The following is a 7,036-nucleotide window of genomic DNA, read 5'->3' as shown; positions in this document are numbered from 1 at the left end:
AAGAAAAAGAAAAGGAATTGACACTGATCCAAATAGAAAAAAATTAAAACCTGTTTAGAACTTTAATTGCTGGTGTTTAAAAAACAGACGTTTGAGAAGTGAATGAAATTACTATTTTTTAATTTATTTTTTTGAATGTTTATAAGAAATGATGATAATATATATATAGTAATGGATGAAATCAGTATGAATGAGCGCGAGAGGTCAGAGTAGTTCAGTGAATGGTTCTTGTGTGTGCGTGTTTATTGCTTTAATATATATTTTATTTATTGAATGTGAATTGTTGAATTTGTAAATAAAAAAAATAAAAATAAAAAAAAGGCGCTGGTTTAAGGCACCAGTCTCCTCGGAGGCGTGGGCTCGAATCCCACCGCTGCCAATTATATAAACATATATAATATGTTTATTAATTTCTTTTTAATTTCAATTCATATTGGTATAGACTGATTGTACTTGATTTTTTTAAATGGATTTATAATTCATCTGTTCCATTTGGATACAGACTTATTATACTTGATTTTTTTGAATGGATTTATAATTCATCTGTTTTTGGATACAGACTTATTATACTTGATTTTTTAACGAAGCGGACTCATAACACTTTTTGGGAAAAATATCCGCCCGGTCCCCCCTTCCCCTAACCCTAACCTTAACTCCAACCCTAACCCCAACCCTAGCCCTAACCCCAGCCATAATCCCAACCCTAACCCTAACCCTAACCTTAACCCTAACCCTAACCCTAACCCTCAACCCTAACTAAAAATAATAATGGAGGGGACCGGGCGGATATTATACCACTTTTTGTTTTTGTTACGCATTGTTGACGAATCCTAGCTTGAGTTAATCATTTTGGCAAAACCACGTATTTCCGGTCGTCGTTGCGTTTGTAGTACTCAGTTGTAGACCAATCCCTCGGTCGACACTGCTTTACCGCACTCGGTGTTGTGGTGGTTAAGCAAACGGACATACGGCTGGTAGGTATTGGGTTCGCAGCCAGGTACCGGCTCCCACTTAGAGCGAGTTTTAACCACTCAATGGGTAGGTGCAAGACCACTACACAGACTTCTCTGTCACTAACCGGCTCGGTGGCGTCGTGGTGGGCCATCGGTCTACAGGCTGGTAGGTACTGGGTTCGGATCCCAGTCGAGGCATGGGATTTTTAATCCAGATACCGACTCCAAACCCTGAGTGAGTGCTCCGCAAGGCTCAGTGTGTAGGTGTAAACCACTTGCACCGACCAGTGATCCATAACTGGTTCAACAAAGGCCATGGTTTGTGCTATCCTGCCTGTGGGAAGCGCAAATAAAAGATCCCTTGCTGCTAATCGGAAGAGTAGCCCATGTAGTGGCGACAGCGGGTTTCGTCTCAAAATCTGTGTGGTCTTTAACCATATGTCTGACGCCATATAACCGTAAATAAAATGTGTTGAGTGCGTCGTTAAATAAAACATTTCTTTCTTTCTCTGTCACTAACCACTAACAGTTAATCACTAACCGCTGGCCTGAACAAACAGCCCGGATAGTTGTCAGAAGGAGAATTTCCCCATTATTAAGTTGACGCTTATGATTTAGCTAACCTGTATTTATTGGTGACCATAAATCTCACCTCCAGCCTACAATTTTATTTTAAACGTACCCTACAGTATTAAATATTTAAAAAATAAAATAAAACAACATAATGGCAGCGGTGGGATTCGAACACATGCCTAAAACCAGCGCCTTAGACCGCTCGGCCACGGTACCACAATTATAATAGATAAAACAGGAGACGTGATTGAACTAACATTTTGTTATTATTTATTATTTAAAACAAGTTTGTTTTGTTTAAAGACAACACTAGAGCACATTGATTAACTAATCATCGGCTATTGGATGTTAAACATTTGTTAATTCTGAGAAAACCCACTACATTTTTCCTAATGCAGTAAGTGATCTTTTATATGCATCTTCCCACAGACAGGATATCACATACTACATCCTTTGATCAGTTGTGTTGCAGTGGTTGGAACAAGATAACAAAAATCAGTAGAATGGATCCACCGAGGTCTTCGATCCTGCGACGCAATATTATTATGATTCCGACTTAGTTTCGTGCCTATATGCAATTAAGGTTAAAGCACGCTGCCCTGGGCACTCATGCCATTTATCTGAACTGCGGTTAAATAATGGTTAGTTAGAGAGAAGTCGGTGTAGTGGCGTTTACCTATCGGCAGGCGAACCTAGTGTAGTGTGTTCAGGGGCGTAGCGTGGTCTGGACCTGGGGGAGGGGGGGGGATTCGAATATGAACCAAGTGGACCTTTTTCTATTTTGTTTTTGCACCACCAGAAACTCCATATGTATAAACCTGTATGTTTTAGTTCTGAAAGCGGACTATATGCTTCAGCGGTGGGGTTCCCCCCCCCCCCCCCCCCCCCCCCCCCCCCCCCCCCCCCCCCCCCCCCCCCCCCCCCCCCCCCCCCCGCCCCGCCCCCCCCCCCCCCCCCCCCCAGCCTACGCCCCTGGTGTTGTGTTTAACAACACCACCAGATTACAGACATTTCTTAAATATTGGGAGGCGTGGGCATATCCCAGTGTAACGGGTCCTTGTCGACTTTCAAAGTGAAATCAGACATGATTGGGTTTTTTCGCGTTCCAACCAGTGCACCATAATTGGTCAAAGGCCGTGGTATGTGCTTTCCTATGTGTGGGAAGGAGCATATAAAAATCCCTGGCTGCACGAAGAAAAAATGTAGCAGGTTTCTTCCGATGACTACTAGTCAGAAATACTAAATGTCTGACATCCAATAGCCGATGATTAATTAATCAATGTTCTCTAGTGGTGTCGTTAAACAAAACAAACTTCTGATGATGGTGGTGGTGATTATAGTACTACTACTGCTACAGCTAATGATGGTGATGATATAAATAATAATAATTGTAATAATTTAAAAAGTAATAACAATAATGACAAAAGCATAAATTGGCAGCGGTGGGATTCGAACCCACGCCTCCGTAGAGACTGGTGCCTAAAACCAGCGCCTTAGACCACTCGGCCACACTACCACAATAGGTTCCTGCCAGTCTGTCATATAGTTTTCCGGATACTTTTGTTGCAATGCCTCGAGATATCGAGCTGAAATTTTGTGTATAGTGTGGGTGTTTTTCATGTTCTATTACAGATCAGGTAATATTTCCATGGTGGTGTACCTAGTTTTGACAGAAGTATGACTCTTTAACTTAGGAAATACCACAATATGTTGGACCCGGCATTGCTTTAGAAGTACTCTCAGAATGCTTGCTCTCTGACGCAAACAGTCTACAGAGCAAGACTTCAATCCACAAAGGGGCCCCACTGTGAAAACGAGCTAAGCCGTGTGACAAGGAAACAACTTTTTTTTTACAATTCGAGTACAGGTGAAAAAACTAACTCCACAGTAAACAAGTGTTAAACATTAGATTAATAGTGTTTCACTAACCCAAGCTTACATTGGTAAAGTACTCGCCTGCAAGTTCCCAGAAAGATACACCTTATGAAGTATTTACTTCGCCTGTAGGACGACTGCCACTTCCCTGGAAGATACACCTTATCTAGCAATCTGATTAAAATTAGCTCTACTGGTATATACCAGTAGATCTAACAGCATTGCGTGGACTCCCATGTCCAAGTGACATTTCATCTATAAATAACAATTTAAAAATCGACCAATTACACTTCGCCTTGTATTGCGTTATTCGGGAGCATACACATTCTAAAAATGGAATGGAATGGAAAATGGTTTAACGTGCACATTCAGAGCAAGCTGTTGTAGCCGGTTCCTCCGTCCAGGACAGGAAGATAAACCTAATCTAGTGGTTACTTCGCCTGTAGTAGGACTGCCACTTCCTTGGAAGATGCACCTTGTCCAGTGTTTAGTTTGCTGTAGAATGACTGTCACCTCCATGGAAGATACACCTTATGTAGTATTTCAACTGCCTGTAGGAATGTCACTTCCCTGGAAGATAAAGTTTATCTAGTATTTACTTCGCCTGTAGGATGCTGCCACTTCCATGGAAGATGCACCTTGTCCAGTGTTTATTTCGCTGCAGGACTGTCACTTCCATGAACGATACACCTTAGCTAATGTTTACTTCGCCTGTAGGTGGACTGACACTTTCAACGAATATACACCTTATCTAGCATTTACTTTGTCTGTAGGAGGACTGCCACTGGTTTACCATAAATCTGACGGAATTGCATTGTAAGGGATTTGCTATAGTAGCTTGTTTTTTCTTTCACACACACACACACACACACACACACACACACACACACACACACACACACACACACATATATATATATCGTCCGTTGCCCTGTTTTGGTAAGGTTTCTCTTTCGGTGGTTGCGTCGTTTGTGCGCAACAGTACGTACATTTGAATAGTTTTGATGAATTTGGCTTTTGCATGGGGACAGTAAACAAATGTCTGTCATATTCACATAAATGTTCGTAAAAATAAAGAAGGCAAGATTGGAATTTACATACTCATGAATATAGCACATTTCTTAATATATTTTTCCTATGATTTTTAAAGACTGTGATTTGAAAAAAAAACTTAATTAAAAACACTTTTTATGTCTGTTCTCAGCTGTACTGGTATCTGTTTATTGAAGTCACATGATTGTCACGGCGTCTGCTGGTAAAAATCTCTTTACAGACAGTTGCCAAAAATATATGGTCCGTATATATTTTAACATTTAAGTATCTTTCTGGATATCTATATATATACAGTGAAACTCCTCTAAACCGGACACCCTCAGGACCAAGTATAATGTCCGGTTTTAAGAGGCATCTGGTTCTTTCCTGCACACATATTTTAAACGGGACCATGAAAAACGTCTGGTATTGACGGAATTCCGGTTTACAGAGGGTCCGGTTTTGAGAAGTTTCACTGTATATATATATATATATATATATATATATATATATATATATATATATATACTCTGTCAAAAAAGAAACGCATAGGTGATAGGGAAAGAAGTAAAGTGTTTGATTTTACAAAATATCGTGTGTTTTTTTACAATTTTGCTGAATGATCATGTTTCCTAATGTTCCTGGAATGGGACAGCATACCTAAATGCACCCTAAAACAAATTTAACGCACGTTGTGACACGTTGTGCGACAGTTGCAGGAATCGGCGTGAAATGGTCAGATTTTGGCGATTGCACGTGAAACTCGGGGAAAACAATTGGGGAAGTGATGGGTATTTAAAGCTGCAATGCTCGCAATGATGCCTCGTTTCCATTTCGACGTAGACGAGTTACAAGATGCCAATACTAAGCCTGCCGAATGGAAACAGTTAGGCGAATCGCAGTCAGCAGTCGCACGCCACATGAACGTCCATCAGAGCACCATTTCACGTCTTTGGGACAGATACCAAGTTTCAATCAGCTGAAAACCTGCCCAGAAGTGGAAGACCTCGCACAACAATTGCAGTACAAGATAGCTACATCCGGGTTCTGCACTTGCGTCACCGAACTGCAACAGCAACGAACACTGCTGGACGCATACCTGGTTTGAGTAGGGTGCCTGCACAAACCATTCGGAACCGACTTCGAGAAGCTGGTTTACGGGCTAGGACACCGTATGTTGGCCCCGTACTGCGACGTCAACATTGATATTTACGTGTTCGCTGGTGCACGAATGTACAGGGGTGAAACTTGGGAAATTGCCGGCGAGTATGGTTCAGCGACGAGTCACGTTTCCTTCTACAACCACATGATGGGACGACAACGTGTTTACAGAGGCGCAATTAACGTTTTGCTTAGCTTAGCTTAGTAACTGGTTTAACGTGTCCATATACCACTAGGGTTTCGAACACGCCTACCCCGAGTCCGGCCTCCGATAGGATCGGGGGTCTGACTCGGGAAAGGGATAACCTAACAAATAGGGTCAATTTTGAAATTTTGAATAATTATGCCAACAACTGCGTCGCCTAAGTTGACAGATTCGATGCAGTGAGTGTCATGATGTGGGGAGCCATCTCATACACCGGCAGAAGTGAACTTGTGTTCGTACAAGGCAACCTGACAGCTGTACGCTGCCGGAAGGAAATTCTTCGCAGTCACATGCTTCCCATTTTGGATCGACAGAGAGAACTCTTTCAGCAGGACAATGCCAGGCCGCATACTGCACGTGTAACAATGGATTTCCTACAGAATGAGAACAATAATGTGCTGCCATGGCCATCAAGATCGCCAGATCTCAACCCCATTGAACATCTATGGGACCAACTGGACAGACGTGTACGCCAGCGTGACCCGGAGCCTCAGACGCTCCCGCAACTGTCACATGCACTGCAGGAAGAATGGGCTAGGATTCCACGTTATTGATGCTGGTGGTGGCCACACAAGGCACTGATTTCAGCTGTTTGGTGACGAAAACGCCTCCACTGCCGTCAGTCCATAGCAAGAACATTGTGACATACTCATGTCAAATTTGATTGTGATACGATCATAAATAACTAAATTATGCCACTTTGTATTAAAGAGATAAATCCATGAATATTTCGCCTATGCGTTTCGTTTTTGACAGAGTATATATTAAAACTCAGAAACATTTTGTTTTGGACAATTTTTGCTATATCAATAACCGAAATAGGCTAGGTAGTTAACACTATTAAAGGGACATTCCTGAGTTTGCTGCAATTTTCAAGATGTTGTCGACTAACAGATACTTTTTAACGATTGTCATTACTGCATAAAATATTATTGCCTGTATATTAAGCGTGTTTCTGATTGTTCTAATATTTGTACTAGGTTAAATTTCATTTTATTTCCTAAAATATATCTTTTTCGTACGTACGAAATTATTCGAAGACAAAATCCAGTTTGGGCTTCTTACAAATATCAAGACGACCAGAAACACATTGAATGTACAGACACTGATATTCTAAACAAGAAAATATATTTAATATGTAAGTTTAATCGTAGAAATATTTTATTAGTCGGAAACATCTTAAAATGCAGCAAACTCAAGAATGCTCATGTTAAGCATAGGATTACTAGTAAAAAGG

At 41.2% G+C, this 7,036-nt stretch overlaps 1 non-coding gene across 1 annotated transcript; it reads right to left on the bottom strand.

The window, feature by feature from the left end:
* Positions 1–2,960: 2,960 nt before the first annotated feature.
* On the bottom strand, positions 2,961–3,042 carry Trnal-uag. Its single transcript has one exon. It is a non-coding gene; the product is annotated as a tRNA-Leu (tRNA).
* Between the last annotated feature and the right edge of the window lie 3,994 nt (positions 3,043–7,036).

The sequence above is a fragment of the Gigantopelta aegis genome, chromosome 15, assembly GCF_016097555.1.
Source record: "Gigantopelta aegis isolate Gae_Host chromosome 15, Gae_host_genome, whole genome shotgun sequence".
Lineage (NCBI taxonomy): Eukaryota > Metazoa > Mollusca > Gastropoda > Neomphalida > Peltospiridae > Gigantopelta > Gigantopelta aegis.
The sequence above is the reverse complement of the archived record's forward strand: the minus strand, read 5'-3'. Positions and strand labels throughout refer to the sequence as shown.